The following is a 25,588-nucleotide window of genomic DNA, read 5'->3' as shown; positions in this document are numbered from 1 at the left end:
GGAAAATAGCAATTATAATTGTGACTGTGAGTGTGATGAACTCTCCCATAAAATGGAAGCAGATAACAAAGTGAATTAAAAACCGGAATTCTACAGTATGTTGCTTACAACAACAACAATAATAGAACACTTTTGAAGCAAAGAGGAACACACAGAGTAAAAGCAAGGGGCTGGAGGAAAATCTATTATGATTCAATAAAGTTAAAAAAAAAAAGCAGGGGCAGTAATAATGATCTCAGACAAAACAAAAGTAAAATTGTATCTAATTAAAAGAGACAAGGAAAAAACTATCTTGCTAAAAGGTACCATAAACCATAAAGGAATATCAATACTAAATATATGTGCACTAATTGGTATAGCTCCCAAATTCTTAAAGGAGACGTCAAGTGAGTATCAGGAGGAATTAGACAGCAAAACTGTTACTAGTGGAGAACCTCAACTTTCCTTTCTCAAAACTAGATAAATCTAGCCACAAAGCAAACAAGAAATAAGTAAAGGAAGTGAATTTAATTTTAGAAAAGTTGGATATGACAGATCTCTGGAGAAAAATGAATGGTGATAGAAAAATATCTTTTTCTCAGTGGCACATAGCACCTACACCAAAATTGACCATGAATTAGGATATAAAAAACCTCAAAATCAAATGTAAAAAGGCAGAAATATCAAGTGCATCCTTTTCAGATCATAATGCAATAGAATTATATTCAACAAAGGGCAATGGAAAGATTAAAAAATAATTATAAACTAAGTAATCCTAAAGAAGAATTAGGTCAAAGAACAAATCAGAGAAACAGTTTCATTAAAGAGAATGATAATGATGAGACAACATATCAAAATATATTTGTCAACAGTTATTTATTGAGGACATATGACTAAAACAATTCAATGTATCATAGAATATTCTCTTGTCAGCATTACATGAGTTAACATGCCAAATTTTATTGGTTTCAGTCAAAGCAATACTTAGGGGAAATTTTATTTCTTTGAATTCTTTTATCAATAAAATACAGAAAGAGTATATTAATGAATAGGGCATGTAACAAAAAAAAACTTGAAAAAGAATAAATTAAAAATCTCCAATTGAGCACCAACTTACAGGACCTGAAAACCATAGGTGAGAGTAATAAATTGAAAGTAAGAAAACCATTAAACTAATAGAAAATTAGGAACTGATCTTATTAAAAAACCAATAAGATAGACAAACCATTGATTAATTTGATTTTAAAAAGAAGAAAGCAAAATTTCTAATATCAAAAAATGAAAAGGGTGGATTCACCACCAAAGAGGCAGAAATTAAACATTCATTAGGAAATAGTTTGTATAATTATATGCCAATAAGTCTGACAATCTAAGTGAAATGAATTAATATTTATAAAATTATAAATTGCCCAAATTAACAGAAAAGGAAATAGAATACATGAATAACCTTAGAAAAAGAACTGATTAAGCAGTCAATGGATTTTCTAAGAAAACATCACATGGGTTCACAAGTGAATTTTATCAAACTTTGAAAGAACAATTAATCCCAATATTATATAAAGCTATTTCAAAAAGTAGACAAAGAAGGAGTTCTACCAAGTTTTTTTATAACACAAATATGATACTGATACCTAAATCAGAAACAGCCAAAACAGAGAAAATTATAGACAAATTTCTTTATTGAATATTTTTATAGAAAACTTAAATAAAATACTAGCAAGAAGATTAGAGAAATATAAGGATCATACACTATAACTGGATGGGATTTCAACCAGGAATGCAGGGCTAGTTCAATATTAGGAAAACTATCCACATAATTGAGCATATATACAACAAAAGAGAAATCATGTGATTATCTGAAGTTGCAAACTAACAAAATACAGCAATCTTCCATATTAAAAATATTAGAAAGCAAAGGAATAAATGGAATATTCTTTAAAATGTTAAGAAGTATTTGGGGCAGTTAGATGATGCAATGGATAGAGTACTGGCCCTGAAGTCAAGAGGAACTGAGTTCAAATTCAGCTTCAGACATTTAACACTTATTAGCTATGTGATCCTGGGCAAGTCACTTAAACCCAATTGTCTCAAGAAAAAAAGAAAAGAAAAGAAGTACCTGTCTAAAATCATCAGCAAGCATTATCTGTAATAGGGATAAATTAGATGTTTTCCTAGTAAGATCAGGGGTGAAGCAAAGATGCCCATTATCACCACTATTATTCAATAGTCTTAGAAATGTTAGCAATAAAAGAAGAAAAAGAAATTGAAGTAATTAGAATAATAAATGAGTAAAATTATTACTTTTTATAGATATACGATGGTATACTTATCAATTGCTCATGGGTAGGCTGAGGATACGTGGTAAAAGTGACAATTCTTCTGAAATTAGTTTATTCAGTGCCACATGAATCTAACTACAAAAAATTTGTAGTTAGAAAAAATAACAACAAAATTCATCTGGAATAATGAATGAGCCAGAATATCAAGAGAATTGATGAAAAAATGCAAAGGAAAGTTATTATAAAGCAGTACTAGTACTGGCTAAGAAATAGAGTGATGGATCAGTGTGACACAAGACACAGCAGTAAATGACCACAGTAACCTAGTGGTTTATAAACCCAAAGACTCCAGTTTCTGGAATAAGAACTCATTATTTGACAAAAACGTCTAGGAAAACTAGAAAACAATATGGTAGAAACTAAGTATAGAAAAGCATAGTAATACATCATATATCAATATTAGGCCAAAATGGGCACATGATTTAGACATAAAACATGCCATAAACAAACTAAGAAATCAAGGAATAGTTTTATCTGTCAGATCTTTGGAGAAGAAAATAACTTTTGACCTATGCAATGTAAAAATGGACAATTTTTGATAATTCTAAATCAAAGTTTTAGTCCTGCACACAAACACACACACACACACACACACACACACATACACACACACACACACACACTTCAACCAAGACTGAAGGAAAGCAGAAATCTGGGAAATAATTTTTACAGAAAATGTATTTGATAAAGATTTCATTTCTCAAATTTTTAGAGAATGAATTCACACTTATAACATATAAATCATTCCCCAATTGATATATGGTCAAAGGATATGAAAAGACGATTTTCAGATGAAGAAATCAAAACTATTTATAGTCATATGAAGAAATGCTTTAAATCCCTATTGATTAGAGAAATGCAAATTAAAACAACTCTGTGGCACCATTTCACATCTATTAAATTGGCTAAAATGTTGGAGATGATATGGGAGAACTGAAACACTATTACATTGTTGGTGGATTTTTGAACCAGTCTAGCCATTTTGGAGAGTAATTTGGTACTATATGCAAAGGGCAATCAAACTGTGCCTATTCTTTGACACAGCAATACCACTATTAGGTCTACATCCCAAAGAGATCACAAAAAAGCAAGGTCCAACCTGTACAAAAATGTTTTGTGGTGGCAAAGAATTAGAAATTGAGGAAATGCCCATCAGTTGGGGAATGGCTGAACAAGTTGTGGTATATTAATGTAATGGAATACTACTACTGTGTTATAAACAATAATGAGCAAGTGGATTTCAAAAAAACTTAAGAGAGGCTTACGTGAACTGATGCAAAGTGGAATACAGAAACAGGAGAACATTATACATAATATCCATAACATTGTGTACCATGTGAGGAGAAAAGTGGGGAGGAAAGCAAGGAGAGAGATTATTTGAAATGTAAAACAATTTTTTATTAAAGCTTTTTATTTACAGAGCATATGTGTGGGTAATTTTTCCAACATTGACCCTTGCATAACCTTTTGTTGCAAATTTTCCCCTTCTTCCCTCTCCCTCCTCCCCCATCTGGCACATAGTCCAATACATGTTAAATATGGTAAAACATTTTTTTTAAATGAATGTCCAAAAATTGTCTTTATATGTAACTAGAAAAAAACAAAATACTACTAAAAATAAAACAAGAAAAGACTGGAAAACAAATTAGGAGGCTACTGCTATTGCACAGGCAAGAGATTATAAAGACCTGAATTAGAATGGTTGTGGTGTGAGTGGAATGAGGGAATGGATGCAAGAGAAATAATGGAAATAGAATTAACAAGACTTTGTAAATGATTGTAAGGAGAGTAAGAAGTGGTGACTGACTTATTTGAAAAATTCAGGTATAGCAAAAAGTTATACCTCAGGTATTCATCATTACTTGGTTCCAAAAGGCACTGGGAGTGGGGAAACAAGGACCAAGTGAATTTTTCCCAGAGTACATCTCCAGTCTACAGCCTAACCAGTCCTCCCTGCCTAACTCCCTACAGGGGCGAGGGGGGCTTCCAGCTGCTGAGAAATAAGCAGTCCAGTGGAGTCCTAACCGCTCCTCCTTTCTTGACCCGCTTCATTTTCTGAGAGGCACCTTGACCTTTATACCCTCCCCCTCACACTGTTCGGGTTGACAAGTTTTGAAGCAGACAAGTGCCAAGGTACCTCTGTATATCAATATATTCTTTGACTCAGCAATATGCTATTAAATCCACACCTCAATGAGATCTAACGAAGGGTAATGGGGCCATATGTAAGTAAATATTTATGGCAGAGCTTTTTATAATAGCAAAGAACTGAAAACCAAAGGTTTTACTATCAGATGGAAAATTATTAAACAAATTATGGTCTGTGAATATAATGGAATAATATTGCACCTTAAAAGTATAAAATGGACCAATTCAGAGAAACCTGGGAAGAATGGAAAGAAGTGATTCAGAATGAGATGAATAGGAGTGGGGGAACATTCTATACCTCTACAACAATGTGAAGGAAAATCAGTTTAAAAGACCTAAGAACTATAATTAATACAATGATCAACAGTGATTTCATAAGGCCTGTGATGAAACATGACAACTATTTGCTGACAGAGGAATGATGGACTTAATTTTAGAATGAAACATACATTTATGAATATAGAGCATGTATGGATTTACTATTTTTATATATTAGAAGATAGAACTTGGAGTGAGGAGTTGATGGGGCATTGATTGTGATACAAAAAGAGGAAAAAAAAGAGAAAAAAGATCAATGAGATATAAAAAAATAAAGATATTTAAAGAATTTGTAAGGAATACAGAAAAAAGAGACTTTTTAATACATGTTAAATTAAATATACATTTAAATTATTCAATAGTTGATAGTTTCATATATGAACCTATTTTCTGTTGTGTTTTATAAATATTTCATGTTTTTAAAGTGATACTTATCATAAAAAAGAATTTTTTTTAAATAAAGGGATAGATCTCTAAGAAGCCTTCTAATTTCAACATCTTATGTTCTGAAACCTCTTTAACTCTAAATTAAATGATTCTATGATTTTTGGGAAAGAGATTTTTGGGTCACTATACGGATGACAATGAAGGACTATTTGAATTTCTAGACTTTGGATTAAGATACTGGCATTTCTGTTTAAGCCTAGAATGTTTCTCATGACTACAGAGAAGGAAATATTTTGACTTGACATTTGTTGAATTTATCGAGACCTTTAAAATGACAGTTAAGGGAAAGAAAAAACTGCAAGATAAACTGGTTCAGATCAGAGCATCTTGAAACCATGTTACATAAGAAATATCTGAAAGAACTGAGAATGATTAAGTTGGAGAAAACTTCAGGGGTGGGGTTGAGAGACATGATTATTGTATAAGAATCACAACATATTAAAGTTAGAATCCTTTGTATTATATCCTAGAAAACTGAACATTCAGTGTGCTTGAAGAATTTCCAGTAAAAAGAAAACTTGATCCTTTCTGTAGCAGCCCATTCCACTTTTGGATAGCTCAAAATACTAAGACAAAATTTCCTTGAATCAAGCCTAAATCTCTGACTTCGACCTATTTTTGCTCTACTTCTGCCTGGGCATGGGAGATGGGGAAACAAACCTAGCACTTATTCCACATGACAGTCCTAAACTTGAAGAAAGTTCCTTTTTTCTCCCTCTAATCTTCCCTTCACCAGGAGAAACACTTAAATTTTTTTCCAACAAATGCTTGAATCCCATCTCTAATGCTTATTGCATGTATGACTTTGGGCAGCTCTCTAAATCTGTCTGAATCTTGGGGTTTTAAATGAAGAGATCAAGCTAGATAGTCTCTGTGATCCCTTCCACTCTAGATTTATGATTTCATAAGTGGCTTGGATTTGAGTGCCCCCACCAACTTGTTTATCCTCCTCTGGAAACATTCCTGATTATCAATGTCCTAACTAAAATGTGACATTTAGCACTGAACTTATGCCCTACCTCTGATATGACTAGAGCAAAAGATAGAAAGATAACAACTTCCCTTTTTCTGAATAGTATATTCCTCTTAATGCAATATAAGATCAAATTAGTGTTGTTTGGCCATCATATCCATCTGTCGACTCATTTCATCAAAACACCCACATTGATGAAATCTCATATCCTTGAGGAATTAAAGCAAATATCTGTTACTTATGCAGTTCTAATTTTGAAGAACTGCCAATTTGATTGATAGTGTAAAAGATATTTTTGGCAGGATGAATAGGTGATGTGATTCTGCTAATAATCAAATTGGCAATTCTACTATGAAGGACAGTTAGGTGGCACAGTGGATAGACCACCAGACCTGGAGTCAGTAAAAACAGCCACAGATACTAGCTGTATAACCCTGACCAAGTCCACTTAACCCTATTTACCTCACTTTCTTGATCTGTAAAATGAACCGGAGGAGGAAATAGCAAACCACTATGGTATCTTGGCCAAGAAAACCCTAAGTGGGATCACAACTGAAAAACTCTGAAAGGTATAACAATTTACTCTCTTGTGGGTTCACTCATAGTCCTTATGATTTTAAATCTTTTAACTGCTTAAAGGAAAGTCCCATTCTTGGCCACTATTCCATATCTCCTTATAAACATTCATTACTCACCCTAATCCACTTTTCGACTATGCCTTTTGGAAATCCTCTTCCATTGTTAAAAAAAAAACAAAAAACAAAAAACCTCCTAATACATGGTCTGTGTCCTTTCCTCAAAAATTACTTTGTAATTTAATTTTCTATATACATATTATCTCTTTCTCACTCCACCCTAATTTAAATGTAAGTTCTTCAAGGAGTGAGTCATAACCCAGCTGATTGTCATGATATCATTAAAATGATTGTATTCCCAAAGCTACAACAAGAAGAGGAAGGGGCTAGAGATGAAGAAGAGAAAAGTAGGAATGTGTCACATATAGTAGCAGTCCAGAGGCAGAGTCCTACTGATGGACAGGCCCTGGTTTTTTGGTAAATGTCTGGATATTTAGTTACAATAGATAACACAAATAATACAAGTATATGAAATTTAAGAAAAATCAAAGTATTGTAGAATTTTCTAATGTCACAAAGCTAGTTATAGTAGAGATGTAAATATAACTTCTCTTTATTCCAGAATCAGTCCCTGCTTTCATAGTGTTTGTAGTACATTGGTAGGGTATAGGGCATGTTCAGGAAAAATTAGTATCTCTTGTGTGAAGGTTGTTGAGCCTTTTTCCACAAGGCGGATTTCTCCCTTTGATATCCATCAAATCCATCCAATTCTCCACTGTGGTTCTGAGAAGCTGTAGCATGCAGTGGCCACTCCCTGGTAAACCATTTCCACAGATGGACTAAATGAGATTTAAGCTAACCAAAGGATCTCAAACTTTTCTCTGTTAGGAGGGCACCTACCCCAAGCATGTGAAGACTTCCTTGGTGGAATGCACAGGTAAGAACAATTTGTTCCACTGACCACGAAGGTGACTGAAGCAGATATTGTGGGGTTCTTAGAGTTTGGTTGGACGTTAAAGATGCAGTGATGTACTGCATCCCCAAGCCATAACTAGTCATCTCTACTTTATCTTGCCACTGAGCTGTGATAGCTCTGGAAGAAAGAATGAGACTAACCACTTTGAAACTTTGCTCACGTAAATCTAATTTACCCATGAATCAAGAAATCATCCCTGCCATTTGTTCATCTGGGTCAGAACACTTGCAAACATCAAAACTGGTTTGATGAAAATTATGGGGAAATTCAGAAGCTGCTACATGAAAAATGAGAGCTTTCCAGGGTTTACCAAGAGAATAGTTTATCCATCTCAAAGAAGGTTAAATCCATCAGGAGTGCAAACAAAAAACTGCTAGAATTGTTAATTGTTTCAAAATTTTTAGTTGATTCTTTAGGATACTCTAAATACACCATCATATCATCTGCAAAGAGAGATAATTTTGTTTCCTCAATACCTATTCTAATTTCTTTAATTTCTTTTTTTCATCTATGCACTCCCACTCCCTGCCACTGCTCAATTGATACAGACCTTTCCTGACGTTCTTCCAAAATATCTTCTGCTGAAAATCCATCACGTTCCAAATATTTGTGGGTTCTGTCACTCCAAAACCCATTCAGAGGCTTGATCTAGTATTGATCTGAGAGAAGCCAGGAAGATCTTGGATAAAGACCTGCCTACTCATGGCCAACATAATAATTGTTTCTTACTATTCTATAAGAAACTATGAGCAGACTGACTTCAGAAAAGCCTGAAAAGATTTATCTGAGCTGATGTTAGTGAAGGAACAGGAGAACATTTTACGCAGGAACAAGAAGATAATGCGATGATCAACTGTCTCAAAGAGATTATAAAAGAGGGAAAAGTTTTGAATGCCATCGGGCTTCTCTCACGTGATAAAAAGCCTGTGCTAATTTTATGCCAGGTGAAATTTATAAAGCAAATAGTTCACTGTTCATACAAAACCTGACTGAAAATTTCCAGGTTATGTAATAAAATTAGTTCCCCAGAGTTCAAGGATGCTTCTATTATTCATTTCCATAAAAGTAAAGGAAATATTGTCCTGTGACAATTTTTTGTCACCATAAGAAAAACTGCTATTATAATAATGTTGTACATATATAGGTCTTTTTCCTTTTTCTTTGGAGCAATTAAAGTAGATGTATAGTTTAATAACTTTCGGGATATAGTTCCAAATTGATTTCCACAATGGTTAGATAGTTCATAGTTTTACCAATATCTATTTTCTCACATCTCTTCTAGAATTTGTCATTTTCCATTTTTCTTGTCATCTTAGCCAATGTGGTACTTTACAGCTGTTTTGGTTTGCGTTTCTCTAATTATTGATGTAGAGCATTTTGCATATGAGTATTGACAGTTTTGATTTCTTCCTCTGAAAACAGTCTATTCATTTCCTTTGACCATTTGTCATTTGAGAAATGGCTCTTATTCTTGTAAATTGTACTTGTCTCCTATCTATCCCACCCCTACTCCAACCCCCTGCCACTGCTCAGTTGAGACAAGAGATAGAAAGATTCACAGGTGGTAAAGTAGATAATTTTTATTACATAAATATATCTTCCTTTATCAGGAAAACATGCTATAAAAATTTTCTCCAAGTATCCTGTTTTTCTTCTATTTTTGGCTGCATTTGATTTTGTTTGTGCAAAACCTTTTATATTTTATGTAATTAAAAATTATCCACTTTACCATCTGTGAATCTTTCTATCTCTTGTTTGGTTATGAATTCTTTTCCTAACCATGGATCTAATAGGAAATTTCTTTCATACTTCACTAATTTGCTTATGATAACATTTTTTATGTTCAAATCACAAAGCTATTTTGAGCTTATCTTAGTACACAATAAGAGATTAGTCTATGCCTAGTTTTTGCCAGTCTACATTCTAGTTTTTCTAGCAGTTTTTTTTTTTTTTTTCCCTGAATAGCACCAATAGATGGGATCTTTTGGTTTATCAAAAAAAAAAAAAACAAAAAAAACCCTTCTAGATTATTGTGCTAATTTTTGAATATTGGCTAATCTGTTCCATTGATCAAGTTATTTATTTTTGTTGTTGTTCAGTTGTTAATGTTTCTCCAATTATTTATTTTTGTGAAGAATATTTTGTAATTGTGTGTATATAATTCTTCTGCGGGTCTTGGAAGGTAGACTTCTAAGTATTTTCTACTATCTAACTACATTAAATGAAATTTTCTTTCTAGCTCTTCTTTTTACATTTTGTTGGTAATACATAGAAATGCTAATGATTTATGTAGGTTTATTTTGAAACATCGCTGAAGGTGTTAATTGTTTCAACTAGTTTTTTAATTGATTTTCTAAGGTTCTCTAAGCATACCAATATATCACCTGCAAAAATGATAGTTTTATTTCCTCATTACCTATGTTCTTTTTCTTACCTTATTATTATAGCTAGCTATAATATTAAATAAAATGGTCACAATGTACATCCTTTTTTCACTCCTCATCTTATTGGAAAGGCTTCTAGTTGATTCCCATTACAGAAAAAAATTGATTTTGGTTTTAAATAAATATTACTAATCCTTTTAAGAAAAACTCTATTTATTACTGTGCTTTCTAATGTTTTTAGTAGGAACAGATGTTGTATTTTGTCAGTGTTCTATTTATAGAAACAATCATTTGATTTTTGTTTGCTTTTAATATGATCAGTTATGCTTATAGTTTTCCTAATATTGAACCAACTTTGCATTCCTGGTAAAAATTCCATCTAGTCATCAATATATGATCTCTGTAATATATTATTGCAGTGTCTAGTTTTCTTTCTTGGCTTTTGCTTTCCCTGTTTAGGTATCAAAACCATATTTGCATCATAGGTTTTAGTAGGACTCTTTGTTTAGAAGATTCACTTGGAAATCTAACTTTTTTTTTCCTATGTAGCTCATTTATGGTTTCTTTAACTTCTTTTTGTTCTAAGATAAGGTTACTTAAGTATTCTATTTCCTCTTCTGTTAATTTGAGCAATGTAAAATTTTATTAAAATGTACATTAATTTCATGTAAATTGTTGGGGGGGGTTGCCTATAACTGGGCAAAATATCTTCTAATAATTGCTTTGGTTTCATCTCACTGGTTGTAGATTTATCCTTTTAACTTTTGATAGTTTTGTTTCTTTCTTTCTTTTTTTAAAATCAAATTTACCAATGATTTATCTATTTTATCAGATTTTTTTCCCACAAAAATCAGCTTCTACCTTTATTTTTTTAAGTTTGATGGTTTTTTTTTTAATCTTTCAATTTTTTTAACCTCTCCTTTTATTTTGGTGTTTAATTAGAGGTTTTTAATATGTTGGTGTTTTTTTTTTAAGTTGCAGGTCCAATTCATTTATCTATTCTTTGTCTTACTGATGTAAGCATTAAGAAATATGAATTTTCCTCTAAATACTGTTTTGGCTATATATATATATATACCACAAATTTTGCTAAGTTGTCTCATCGTTATCATTATCTTTAATTAAACTATTCTTTCTGTGATTTGTTATTTAACTTACCCATACTTGGGATTAGATTATATAATTTCCAATTGATTTTTAAAATATGCTTCAAAGGACCTTTATTGAATGTAATTTTTGTTATAATTGTGTTTAGAAAATAATTTAATATTTCTGATTTTCTACACTAGTTTATGAGGATTTCAATTTTTGTGATGTATACACTGAGAAATAGGTGTAGTTTTTTCTATTCCCATTTAATATTCTTCAGATAGCTATCACAGCTACTTTTTAAAAACTACTATTCATCTCAATTTCTTTCTTGTTTATTTGGTGGCTTCATTTATCTAGATCTGAGAGGAAATAAATTGAGATCCTCCTCCTCTATTATAGATTTAGAATCTATTTCTTCTTACAACGTTTCCTTCAAGAATTTAGGACCTATGCATTTGGTGCATATATGTTCAGTGATGATATTATATATGGAACCTTTTAGCAAAATGTAGTTTCCCTGCTTTTGTTTATTAATTAGGCTTAATTAGGCTTTTCCTTTGTCTGAGATCATGATTTCCATTTCTGCCTTTTTTCACTTCAGCTGAAACAATAGATTCTGCACCAGTCCCTTATTTAACTGTGTTTTTCTTCCTATTTATTTTAAGTGTGTTTCTTGTAAACAAAACATTATTGGATTCTGGTTTCTAATCCATTCTTCTAGCCTATTCCACTTATAGGTGAGTTCTCCCCACTCACATTCATTGTAATGATTGCTAGCTGGATGGAGGATAAGCCTCCATCTTATTTTCTTCTATTTGTTTTTTAAAAACTTTATTCATTCCTCGAGTGCTTTGAACACTACTTCCCTTAATTTATCCTCTTTCTTATCAACACCAATTTTCCTTTGTTTTAGTTGCTTCATATCCTGTTTCCCTATTGAGTAAGATAAATTTGTGGATCCAACTATGTGTATATATGTATTTTCCCTCCAAAAGCCACTTCAAAGAAGAATAAGATTTAAGCACTGCCCAGTTCCCTTTTCATTATCCCCTCCTTTGCAGAAACCCTTCTTTTTGTATGCTTAAGTGAAATAATTTTCCTAATTCTTCTTTCCCTTTTCCCTTCTTCCAGTTCATCCCTCTTTCTTACTCTTCCATTCTCATTTTGAGATAACCCAACATAATAAACTTACATCTAGGCTCTCTTAGTAGACTCCTTCTGACTTGTGACGATAAAATACTTAAGGACCTTTCCATATAGAAATGCAAACATTTTCCCATATAGTAGTGTAAATAGTCTAAATTCAAGTCTCTTATGATTTCTCACTCATGTTTGCCTTTTTTTATAAGTTTCTTGAATTTTTGTTTGAATATGAAATTGGCTATTTAGTTATGGTGTTTTCATCAGAGATGTTTGAAAGTCCCCTATTTCATTAAATAGTCTTTCCCTGCCATAGAATTATATTCAATTTTGCTAAATAGGTTAGTCTGGATTGTAATCCTAGATGCTTTGCCTTGCATGATATCTTATTCTAAGCCTTAAGCTCCTTTGTAGTGGTAGCTGCCAAATCTTGTGTGATCCTGACTGTGCCTTCACAGTATTTGAAGTTATTCTTTATGGTGTTTATTCTTGACCTGGAAAGTCTGGACTTTTTCTAAAAGTTCCTTGAAGTTTTCATTTTAGGATTGCTTTCATGAGGTGACAAAAGGATCCTTTCTGTCTCTCTTTTGCCTTTTAGTTCTAAGAGTCTTGGAAAGTTTTCCTTTGTAATTTCTTGAAATATGATGGGTTTTTTTGAATTGTGATTTTTTTTGTGTGCATAACTTTTAAGTATGCCCAATAATTAAGTAAGTAACAAGTAAACCCAATAATTGTTAACTTCTCTCTTCTCAATCTATTTTTCAAGGCATTTTTATAGATATTTTACATTTTCTTTTTTCTCTTATCATTTCTTGATGTTTCATGCAGTCATTAGCTTCCATTTGATCAATGCTGATTTTTAAGGAGTTATTTTTTCAGTATTTTTATGCCTCTGTTATCGAACTTAATTATCTTGATATTTTTCTTGTCTAGCTCTCATTTTCCTTTCCAATTTTTCCCCTACCACTCTTATTTTGATTTTAAATTTTTTCTCTTTATTTAGCTCTTCTAAGAATTCTTGTTGGGCTTGTGTCCAATCTGTATTTTTCTTTGAGACTTTACTCATAAATGTCTTCAAGTAATTGTCCTCTTAATTTGTGTATCTGGTTAAGTTCTTTTATTACTGTTTGCTCATTTTTCTAGGCTACTTCATGGCATTGTATTAGAGTTGGTATGTGTGTATGTGTGTGTGTGCTTGGGGGGTTATTTGACTGGTTTGAGCTTCTGTCTTTTATGTCCTTCTATTACTTTTACAACTCATTCTGGGATCCTAAAAGTTTTCAATTCCTTCAGCAAAATGTGTTCCTAGAAGGTCTATTCACTGATCTCCTATTCTGTGTCCTGCTCCTTTTCCAGGTGGGGTCCTCATTCCCTTGTCACCATCATCCTTCCTCTCTACTTTGGAACTGTGCCCCAGAACTGGACAATAACCAACATAGCTGCTAGAGAGCACCCAATATTGCTCCCATTGCTAATACAAAAGTCTCCTGGGATCTCTTTCCAATCAAGTACTCAGTCCTTTTTCTGTCCCTGGGCACTGAGCTGCTCCCTGTCACTGCTGCCCTCATAACCCTGGTGCTGTTTCCCCTGCTGTGCTGTGTTCTTACAGGCCCTTACTCCAGAGCCTGTGTATTTCTGTATCTATATCTATCTTTATCTTTGCCTATTAAGTTGCCCTGGACTGGGAAAGTAACTTACTATGACTTTTTCTCAGCTTTTCCACCCAGGATTTGGTTTGTGTGTTTTCTGTGTTATTGTGGGAAAGATTTGGTGGGGAGGAGAGCTGAGGCAAAATTGCCACCTCTTATTCTGCCATCTTGATTCTGCTTCCTCAGCCTACGAATTTCATTGAAGCTCATAGAATTGTAGAATTATAATTCTAAAAGGGACCTTAGAACATAGAATATTAGAACAAGGAGTACTGTAACTAAAAGAGACCTTAGAATCATATAGAATATCAGGACTGGACTTCGAACATGGAATGTTAATACTGAAAATAACCTTACAGGTAATTTAAACCAAACTTTTCAATTTACTGAGGAGGAAACTAAGTCCTAAGAGAGGGAAAGTGCCTTGTTCAAGGTCTCATCTTAAATTAATAACAGATCAGGAATATTCCTCCCCCCTCTAATAGGTTAGAGCTTATGATTCACTTCAGATATTTCTAGCAACACAGGAAGATTTTTCCCCAAATTATTTAAGTACATTTTACAATGTAAAATTCTCTCAATTATAATAGTAAAGACACATTAATATAGCAGTTTAGAGTTTATAAAATATCATTCTTACCGTGGAAAGAGGGCCCTTTTCATCACGTTGTGTGATGGGAAGGAAAATTATGGGGTAATGTGGGTGGTGAAAAGGTCCCCAGGGAGGGAACTGTGTAACACTAGTTCTTGTAACAAGATGCTGTGAACAGAGCAGATGATTCTAAGAATGTTTATTTGGCTGCCACATGATAGAGATCTGGAATCTGTAGTCTTGCCATGCCTGCCTGGTCTTTTCTGTCTAATGAGAATGTCAGCAGAAAGTAAATTAAATCAGCCAGGCTATAATTTGCAAACTAAACATTTTGTGGCATTAACTAAACAGAGCATTATATTTTAATCAGATTTTTAAAATGTTGTTTTAAAAATCATTTTATCTTGTAGAAGCTAGTTCTGTAAGAGTATCATTCCTTAACTAACAGGATGTTAATGAAATACCCTCTAGATGTACTTAACAAGCCAGAACATTTTTCCATATGCTCTCTAAACCTATATGTCTTCAAGAGGAAAACCAAAACTGCTTTTCAGCCTTGCAAACTAGAAAAGCTGTTTCACTCAAGTAAGCAAAAAAGCATTATCTTAGAATGACTTTGAGGCATGATCAGAAATTGTGCACTATTCTTTTCTTGAGTGTCCCCTTTTTAAACACACTACTTTTGCCTTTTGTTTCTTCAGACCCTCTTTTCATACTTCCCTAATATTTCATACTCTGGAAAGAAAGGTTATAGAAACTTGGGTTTGATTTCTGGGCCCTGATACTTACCAGCCATTTGACCATAGGTAAGTCATTTTCCCTTTGGACTTTTTTTCATTTTACATAACATGAAGTGGGTTCAATTAATTTTTTCTCTAATTTTCTTCTAGTTTGAAGATCTCACATTGGTCCCTATCTGGTCCCTTCCAGTTCAATCACCCATGATCTTTTCCAGTTCTAGCAATTCTAGTCACCTTCAACTATTATTGTGGAGGAGAAGGGTTAACATGTTTGGGAGCTCCAACAACATTCAGAACTGACAATATATTCTCCCTTTCAACCCTGTCCCTCACCCCAAAGAGAGAGCAAAAGGATTACATGTCTCTTGTTTAAACTGAGCCAAGAATCACTCAGCAACTTCTCCATTTTTAGAAAGACAGCAGAATGTGAATAGGGAGTAAATTTTTTGGAATGAGATCAATGTGCAATTGAAAACATACTCCAAGTTTTACAAAAGAAATCATCATGACCCCCAGCCCATCACAGTGAATTTTGAGTGACTAGCCCATAGACACATTATCTTCCTGTTCTTTATTCCTGACAAATATTTATTAAAAGATTAAAAAATTCTTTGTTTCACTCTGATTGATACATTTTTTCTTATATTCAATATAGAAAATGATTTTTGAAGATTTTTTTAAATCTTAGGGTACTCATGAAGAATGGAATTAAAATTCATAAGGATTCATAGATTATTCGAAAAGATCTAATGTAATGATATAAAGTTTTATAATATAGGACATGGAATGTCAGAAATGAAAAGGAATTAGAACATAGGATATTTAGCATTAGAAGGATCTTAAAATATAGAATGTTTGGGCTTGAATAGAACTATGAAAATAAAGCGTTAAAACATAAAACAAAAGGACTTAAACCCAAGTTACCTGATTCCTAGGATATATATGCTAACTCATCTGGGACTAAAAGTCCTATGAAATCATAGTGGGGCCCTGGGCTATAGAGAGTTCATTTACTGAAGAGTAAGAGCTTAAAGTGGTTTTTCTTTTTTTTACAATGATGAATCATGATCAGAAATTCATATGTGCATATATACTTAAATTATTTTATAACAATGTTTCAGTCTACTTAACTATCTAAAATGATAGATGTTTCAGTAGCCCAAAAACCAGTTTAATTAACTTAGTTGCACATAGTTACAAACCTAATTGTCACTGAAAACAATGGTATTTAACAGACTGAACTATTCTTGTTAAAATCAATATAGACAGTGTTCCAAAAATCTTAGTGTAGATTTAAGCTATTAAAGTTTTTCAATATCATCTATATTTTCTATTGTAACAGTTTCACACTTTTCAGAAAACCATATTTTATTTTAAAAGACTTTCTACAGCAAGAAAAATATTCAGCAAAATTGACCGACAGATTGAAACAGTATGTTATTATTGCCAGAGCTGCACACTAGTGATCTCTCAATTTTGCAAAGAAGCAAGACGTGTTTTCCCATTTCTTATTTTTGTGGCAAACTTGTTCACTATAATTTTACTATCTTTGATTTCTATTGTTCTATTGTTGTTCTTTTTGCTTACATTGTTGTAAATTGAATTATTCTTGAGTAACATGACCCCAAGTTTCCATAACTGATGGCTTAAATCTTTGATTTCAATGGTTTCATGAAAGAGAGTATACTTTCACAGAATTAGGTGGATTCAAACATTATTAAAGTGATATCATTGAGGAAGAAATGTTAAGTGACTAAGGTCTTAATTGTAGCTAGGTGGAACAATGGGTTGAAGGCTATGCCTGAAGTCAAGAAACTTAGTTCAAACCCTCCTTCAGAATTTACTAGCTCGATTAACCTCTGTCTGCCTAGTTTCCTCAATTGTAAAATGGGAATAATAAAAACACCTGCCTACCAAGATTTTTCTGAGGATCAAAATGAAATAATATTTATAAAGTATTTAGCCCAGTGTCCAGCACATAGTTGGCACTTAATAAATGATCTTTTCCCTTCCACTGACTTCCCTTCCCTTGCTTTTCTTCTTGCCTTCTCTTCCCTTGCCTTTCCTTCCCTTCCCTTCCCTTCATTTCTCTTCCTTCTGTTTTCCTCCCTCTCTCTCTTCTTTCCTTCCTTCCTTCCTTCCTTCCTTCCTTCCTTCCTTCCTTCCTTCCTTCCTTCCTTCCTTCCTTCCTTCCTTCTTTCCTTCCTTCTTTCCTTCCTTCCTTCCTTCCTCTCTTTCTTCCTCCTTCCCTCCCTTCCTCTCATCTCTTTTTCTTCCTTCCTTCCTTTCTCCCTCCCTCTCTTCTTCCCTCCCCTTTTTCCTCCTTCCTTCCCTCATCTTTCTTTCCTTCTTTCTTTCTTTCTTTCTTTCTTTCTTTCTTTCTTTCTTTCTTTCTTTCTTTCTTTCTTTCTTTCTTTCTTTCTTCATATTTTCTAGTTTACTTTAATATTACAAAGATCTGTGATTTCTTTATTATGGGTATTTCCTTTACCAATGCAGATCATAAAGGTTATGTGCTTTAGTCTAGTCTCCAACTTCTTAAACCGTGGGTTGCAACCCCATATGAGGTCTTATAACTGAATATGGGATTGCAAGATTATGATTTATTATCAGTAAATGTTTGATTTGTACACCTATTTTATATACTTAGGGTCACATAAAGATTCTTGAGCAAAAGGGGGTCACAATTGGGAAAAAAAGTTTAAGAAGCCCTGAATAATAGTCTCCATGAATTAATTAAAGATAAAAGTTATCTTTAGTGTAGAGCTAATTTGATACAATTTTTTTTTTTGCTTAAAAATAATCTATGGAGATAGGATCAAGATGGAGGAGTGAAAATTGGAGGGCTGTTTGCCCAGCTTACCCAGCATATCTCTTCTGAAACATACCAAGGAAAATTCTGTTGGGAAAAGTCAAAAAAGAAAAAACCACTCACAGTGAGTAATTTTTCAAGTCTGGGGCATTTGAAGAAGGTAGGTTTGCAGGGAGTGGGTGTGGGGGAAACTGGTCAGAATATAGAACAGCAGCAGCAGCAACAAAGAGCATTCTAGCATCCAGGAACAATAATGGGGCTAAGACTGAAACATCATGGAAGGAAGCATCAGGACAGAAAGAGATTCCAGGGGACATATGAACTGGTGAAGGAAGTAGAAATGGATGTCAGCTGGTACTTTATGATCCATTACCCAGTTCTAGGTCATAGTTCGAGGACACAGAGGAGTAATTATAGAGGAGATCTAGCTATGTATAAAGAAAGGAACAAGTTCCAAAAACTTAATTATGTCTCTGAGCCCAAGAACAAAGTCAGAGCTTAGTTCTATCCCTTAGCCCCACACATAAACTTGCAATAGAATAATAAGACAGGTGACCAAGACCAAAGAAGAGCCTGCTGGTTTTAATTGGAGGAAACTTCTAGAAGGCTAATAGTCTTATAAATACTCTTATAATAGTCTAATAAAAGACAACAGTCTTTTGGAACTCAGTTGTACACAATCCCACAAAGCCATAAAACTTAAAAGAACTCAGAGCCAAAAAGCCTCTCCCAACCTCCACTTTGGAAGGTTTCAAAACTTATTGGCCCTAAGAGTGACCTGTGAAAACTACAGAAGATCATGAAAAGATAGAAATTCAGGTCAGATGTATCTTATATGAGGAATTACAAGTTAGAAGAGTCTACTCTGCTCTTGAGTTCAGAATCACATAACTAAGTTTTGGGAGCTTATTCCTTACTTTATGTACAGCTACATATGTATGGAGCATGATTTAAAAAAAATAAGAACAGTAGAGGAAAAAATGAAAAAAACTGGGGAAAAAATGAAAACTAATAAATTTGTGAAAAGAGAATTAACAGCTTGGTAAAAAGAGATACAAAGCTTTATCAAAGAAAATAACTTTTTAAAATTTGTAATTGGTCAAATGGAAAGTAATGATTACATGAGACATTAAGAAAAATAAAAAACTCAAAAGACTGAAAAAATAGAAGAAATATGAACTATCTGACAGAAAAAACAACTGTTCCCTGGTCTATGGGAAAGCCATGAATGAAAAGAAAGACTAGACATCTTATTTCAAGAAATTATAAGGTAAAAGTCAAGAATTTACAGGAGGTAATGAATCAGGGGTAGAAATAGGAAGAAAAGAGAAAATATCAGGCAGGCATATTTTACCCTTATATAAAGAAAAACTTCCTATCATTGGGAGTTGTTCAAAAATGAAATAAGATGATGAATTTTCTAACAGCAGAGATTTTTAAGGAGAGATTAAATGTTGCTCATGTTGCAGATGTTAGATGAGATATTGCTGATGTACTTCTTGCTCAGGTAGGGATTAGACTAGTTGCCCTCATTAGTTTATGAACTCTTCAAGGGCAAGAACTGTCTTTCGCCTCTCTTTGTATCTTTAGTGCTTAGCACAATGCCTGGCATGCAGTATATTCTTAAAAATACTTGTAGAATACAGAGAATGGAGTCAAATTTATAAGAATACAAGCCATTCCCCAATGAACAAATGGTCAAAGGATATGAACAGATGAAGAAATCAAAACTAATTTTTATCAAATAAAAATGCTTTAAATCACAATGAGAGAAATGAAAATTAAAATAAATCCGAATTACCACTTTATACTTATCAAATTGGCTAATATGACAAAAAAGGAAAATGATAAATGTTGGAGTGAGGAAAACTAGGACATTGATGAAGGTGTGAACTGATCCAACCATTCTGGGGAGTAATTTGGAACTATGTCCAAACTTTGATACCCTTTATACAGAAATTCTACTGCCTAATTTGTACCCCAAAGAGATTTGTTTAAAAGGGGATGCAGCGGGATAAAGGGGAATGATTGAACAAACTGTGATATATAGTTGTGATGGCATATTATTGTATATTATAAGAAAAGACAAGCAGAATGATTTTAGAAAAACCTGGAAAGATTTAAGTGAACTGAATCATAATGAATGAGCAGAACCAAGAGAATGTTATACAGTAACAGCAATATTGTACAATGAAGGCTTGTAAAAAAACTTAGCTCTTCTGAGTAATATAATGATCCAAGATAATCCCAATGGACTCCGGCTGAAACATGCTACTTGTCTCCAGAAAAAAAAATAATATTGTTTGAATACAGACTGACAAACTATTTTCTATTTCTTCCTTCCTTCCTTCCTTCCTTCCTTCCTTCCTTCCTTCCTTCCTTCCTTCCTTCCTTCCTTCCTCTCTTCATTCTTTCCTCCCTCCCTTTCTTCATTTTTTTGTCTTTTTTTGTCTTTTAAGCCTTTTTGTACAAAATTACTAACATGGAAATGTTTCACATGAATGCACATGTACAACTTAAATTGGATTGTTTACTATCTCAGGGAGCTGGGAGGGAAGGAAAGAAGGGAAGGATAGAATTTGGAGCTCAAAACTTTTTTTAAAAAAATGTTAAAAATGGTTTTAATATATAGTTGGGAAAAATAAATTGTTAATTAAAAAATGAGTGCTCATTGACTCTGAACTTCTTTGCAACTCAAATTCTAGGATTCAGAAAATCAACACTGTTTATTAAAATCCTTCTCTGACACCTTATTGCATCACAGAGGTCACTCTGTGCTTTATACGTGAAATGTAAGATCTGTCTGGCTATACTGAACCTGACTTTGAGTCCAGGCTTAACAATGGATGGTTTGTTGTTTAATAATCACTACAGAGGTTGGCCATATGGCAATGAAAGTTTTGGCCACAACTTCCAAGGACCATTTACTAAATTATAATTAACCATACCAACCAACTGATAGATCCTTGAAGTATTGAGGTGTGATGTATCAATATAGCAACTATTATTTATTTAGCAATTATATGTATAGTATTGTGCTAGGTGCCATAGTGGCTACAAGAAATCATAGAGTATGGTGCAATCTTTCAGGGAATTTGTCATCTAGTTGTAGGGATAAATCATATGGGGGAGGGTGGAATTATTAGCACAAGGCTGTATATGAGTAGTACAAAATGGATAGTGATGTTTTTGTTGTTCAATTACTTCAGTTAGGTCCAACTCTGTGTAACCCCATTTGGGTTTTTCTTGGCAAAAATACAAAAGCAAGTTGCCATTTCCTTTTCCAACTCCTTTAAGGAAGCTAAGGCACATAGGGTTATATGACTTGTCCAAGATCACACAGTTACTAAATGTTTGAGTTCCCATTTGGATTCAGGTCTTCCCAACTCCAGGGGAGGCACTCAATCCACTGTGCCACTTAACTGTTCACACAAATGGATGACTCTTTTTTTTTCTTTTTTGGTAAATAGTATTTTTTCCCCAATTACACATAAAGGTAGTTTTCAACATTCATTTTTATAAGATTTTATAAGATTTTGATTTTTAAATTTTTCTTCCTTCTTCCCTTCCATTCCTTCTCCCCAAGATGACAAGCAATCTGATATAGGTTATACATGTGCAATCATGTAAACATATTTCCACATTAGTCATGGATAAATCATTTTTCAAAAAGGTGCATGAGAGAGCAAGCTGGAACATCAGACTTTAGCTCTCTGTTTTTATCTGCCTCCTCTAAGGAACCTTACTTAGCATTAGTGAGACTTTGGTACAGTCCTCAGAGCTATAGACCACTGATAGAGCTATCTCTATGACAGACCACTGATGGAGCTTTGCTATCTACATAACTGATGAATAAGATCATAGAAATTCAGACCACAGAGGCATCACTGATTGCTGGGGTGATCAGGGAAATTTTCAAGGAAGTAGTGATACAGATGGATCTTTAATTTTTATAAGCTTAATTATAATGAAGATGATGATGCAAGATCTTGAAGGTGGAAATATGTAGTAAGTATTCCGGCTACAGTCTAAACTGGAAGATATATAGAATATGTGAAAGGAGTAGACTGAATCAGAAACATTGACACTAGATTGGTGGTAGGGTGATAGTAACTAGGGATTTTGAAATTTTCCCTGCAAGCATCAGGAGTTACTGATTAGGGTATAGCATGATCAGAATTGTGCTTCCACATGATTAACCCATCAGTGTGCACAGATTGTTTTGGAAGTAGCGAAATCATTTAGAAGGCTTCTGGAATAGTCCTAGCAGGTGGCAATAGTAGGACAAACTAATAGCTAGCATTTATATAGCTCTCCTAGGTTTGCATAGTGCTTTACATATGTTATCTCATTTGATCCTCCCAACAACTTAGGATAGTTGCAGTGGGAATAAAAAGAAGAGATACTGCAGAGATCAATTAGACTTGGGAATATTTGAAGGCCCTCTTTTAAAAGTGATTTTAATTTTACTTTTAAAATAAATTTTAATTTCTTTTGTTTTTATATTACCTAAATTTCTCCTATATTCCTCCCCTTTCCCTTCTCAGAGAGTCATCTATTATATAATGGAATTTTTTTTAAAGAAAAAAAAAAGGATAGAAGAGAATCAGCAAAAATAATTAATACATTAATAATGTATTACAACCATAATTTTAAAATCTGCATTTTAATCAGTTGCTTGGATGAAGGGTTAGATAGTTAAATAGTTAGTGAGGGGGGAGGGAGGGAAGGAGAGGGTGGGTAAAGAGAGAGAGAGAGAGAGAGAGAGAGAGAGAGAAATTATTAAGCAATTACTATGTGTCAGGCACTGGGCTAAGTACTATATGAATAAAAAAATGATAGTCCTTACCCACAAAGAACTTACATTCTAATTGGGGGGTTTTATTTTTTTTTGTTTCAGTTTTATCTGGCTCTTTGGGATACCATTTGAGGTTTTCTTGACAAAGATACTGGAGTATTTGCCATTTCCTTCTCCAGCTCATTTTATAGATGAGGAAGCTGAGATAAACAGGGTAAAGTGACTTGCCCAGGGTCATATAGCTAGGAAGTGTTTGAGACCAGATTTGAACTCAGGAAGTTAAGTCAGTCTCTGGGCCTGGTTTTCTATCCCCTGCACCACTTAGCTTCTTTCTAATGAGAGAAGAAACACATAAAAGGGAACTGAAAAGTGTAGATGGGGAAATAAATGTATAGCAGGGACTAAGTGTAAAAGTACTCTTTGGACATTTCCAGCCATATCACTATATATTAATTTCCCTTTCCTTCTTCCATTCTTTCAACTCCCTTATATGCATTTTCTTCCCCCTTAAGAATGGAGACTCCTTGAGGCAAGAGACTGTTTGGGATGCTTTTATTTGTATTCCCAACACTTAGCAGACTATCTGGCATACAGTTAACAGGTTATAAATACCATATCTGTCGTCTGCCTATCAATCTGTCTAGATTTCTCTTTATCTCTATCTGTCTCTTTCTATTTATCTATCTATGTCTGTCTATCATCTATCTACCTAGCTATCTGATTGTCTCTCTGTCTCTGTCTCTGTCTCTGTCTCTGTCTCTGTCTCTCTGGCTGGCTGTCTTTCTCTCTCTCCTCTATCTCTATTGGAAAGAGTGTTACCCAGATTCAGTAGAAAATTGGGTTCAAACGCTACCTGTACCATTTAATATCTGTGTAGCCATAGGTCAGCATTTAACCTCTTGGATCCTCACTTTCCTCACCTATAAAATTGGAATAATAATATCTGTCACCTATACCTTGAATGGTTATTGTGAGTATCAACTAAGATAATGCGCATAAAGTCCTTTGCAAATCTTAATATTCTATACAATAATAGCTCAACTTTCTATATACTGTGTCACTTTGTTGTTTATGTACATCTAAGTTTACTACTATTTACAACTCTACCCTGTCCATGTCTTTTGATCAATAGATCCCATTGTTCCAAGAGGGTGAAAGAAAGACCTTATATATACACAAAAATAATTTATCACTTTGTGCCCTAGGAAAAAAAATACAAAGGAAATACATCTCAACTGTGAGGAATGGCTAGACAAATTGTGGTACATGAATCCAGGTTACTATCCATTCCTGAGCAGTAAGAAATAAAGAATATGAAAAATACAAAGACCATAGAAAGACTTACATGAACTTTAAAGTGAGGTTAACAGAAGTAGAAAAACAATTAACACAATTACAGCCATTTAATTGAAAAGAACAGCCACAAAAATAACTGAACATTGTAGTTAAAATAAGATCATTGGTCTCAAAAAAGAGATGTGAGAGTTTACCTCTCTTCCTTCTTTGTAAATATAGGAGAATATGGATGTAGAACACAGTGTGTATGCCATTGGATTTAGTTAATATGCTTATTAGTTTCACTAAAATGATTCCTTTCTTTTTCTTTAAAAAAATTATTTATTACAAGCAGTACTTCTGGGTGGGGAAGAGTTAAGGGTTATATAGGGTGATATAGAAACAAAAGATAGCAATAAAAAAGTTTTTTTAAAAAATCAAATAAGATTATTTGATTTATTGGCAACAAATTAGAATTCTTCCCTGATCTTATTTATTTTGTTATTTATTTGTTTTTATCATTTATTATTCATTCATTATTTTATGACTTTACTGTTATCTTATATAACAACAACCTGATATTCACTCTGTATCCATCCCCTGATTCCTAAACTGTAGACCATAACATCCAAGAGGGAAAAAGGAGACAAAGGGAAAGATTATGTAGCTTGTCCAGGATTGTATGGCTAGGCAAAGGCTGCATTTAAACTCAGATCTTTTTGACCCCAGTTCATTGTACTCCTGTACTAAGTAAGCCCTTACAGGCAGAGTAGAAGCAGTGGGTGGGAGTTGTAGACAAGCAGATTTAGGCTATCTGTAAGGATAAACTTCCTGATGATTAGAGCTGTCCAAAAGTGGAATGGGAAGTAGTGGGTCCCTCCCCCTCTCCACTCCTTACAGCTCTTCAAGCAAACGCTAAGTAACTACTTACTGGGAGGGAGCAAGGGAGAAGGACATGGATCTCGGAGCTCCCTCCCAACTCTGATTCCTGGAACTCCTCCAGCTTCTCCCCATCCCAATTGCTTGAGCTTCTGGCTTTGCAGCAACCTCTTCTTCTGGTACTGTTTTTGAACATTGCGTTTCACAATCAGTAATTCTGTCTCCTGGTTTTATTCCATTTCAGACATGGCTACCCATTGGTTCTTTTCATGCCCACTGTCCTATCCTTTGCTCTAAGTAAAACACTCTCATCCCTACCTCTCCCCCTCCTTTGTCCAGTAGCTGATACCAAGGTAGTCTGCGCTACCCCTCACCCTTGGACTGTGTGGAAAGGCATCAGGCAGCACTGAAGAGCCCGTGGGCTGTTGCCACTGCTTGCTATACAGGGAGAGACAGGAAGGGCTAGGACACT

Source organism: Sarcophilus harrisii, chromosome 2 (genome assembly GCF_902635505.1).
Source record: "Sarcophilus harrisii chromosome 2, mSarHar1.11, whole genome shotgun sequence".
NCBI lineage: Eukaryota > Metazoa > Chordata > Mammalia > Dasyuromorphia > Dasyuridae > Sarcophilus > Sarcophilus harrisii.
Note: the sequence above shows the minus strand (reverse complement) of the source record.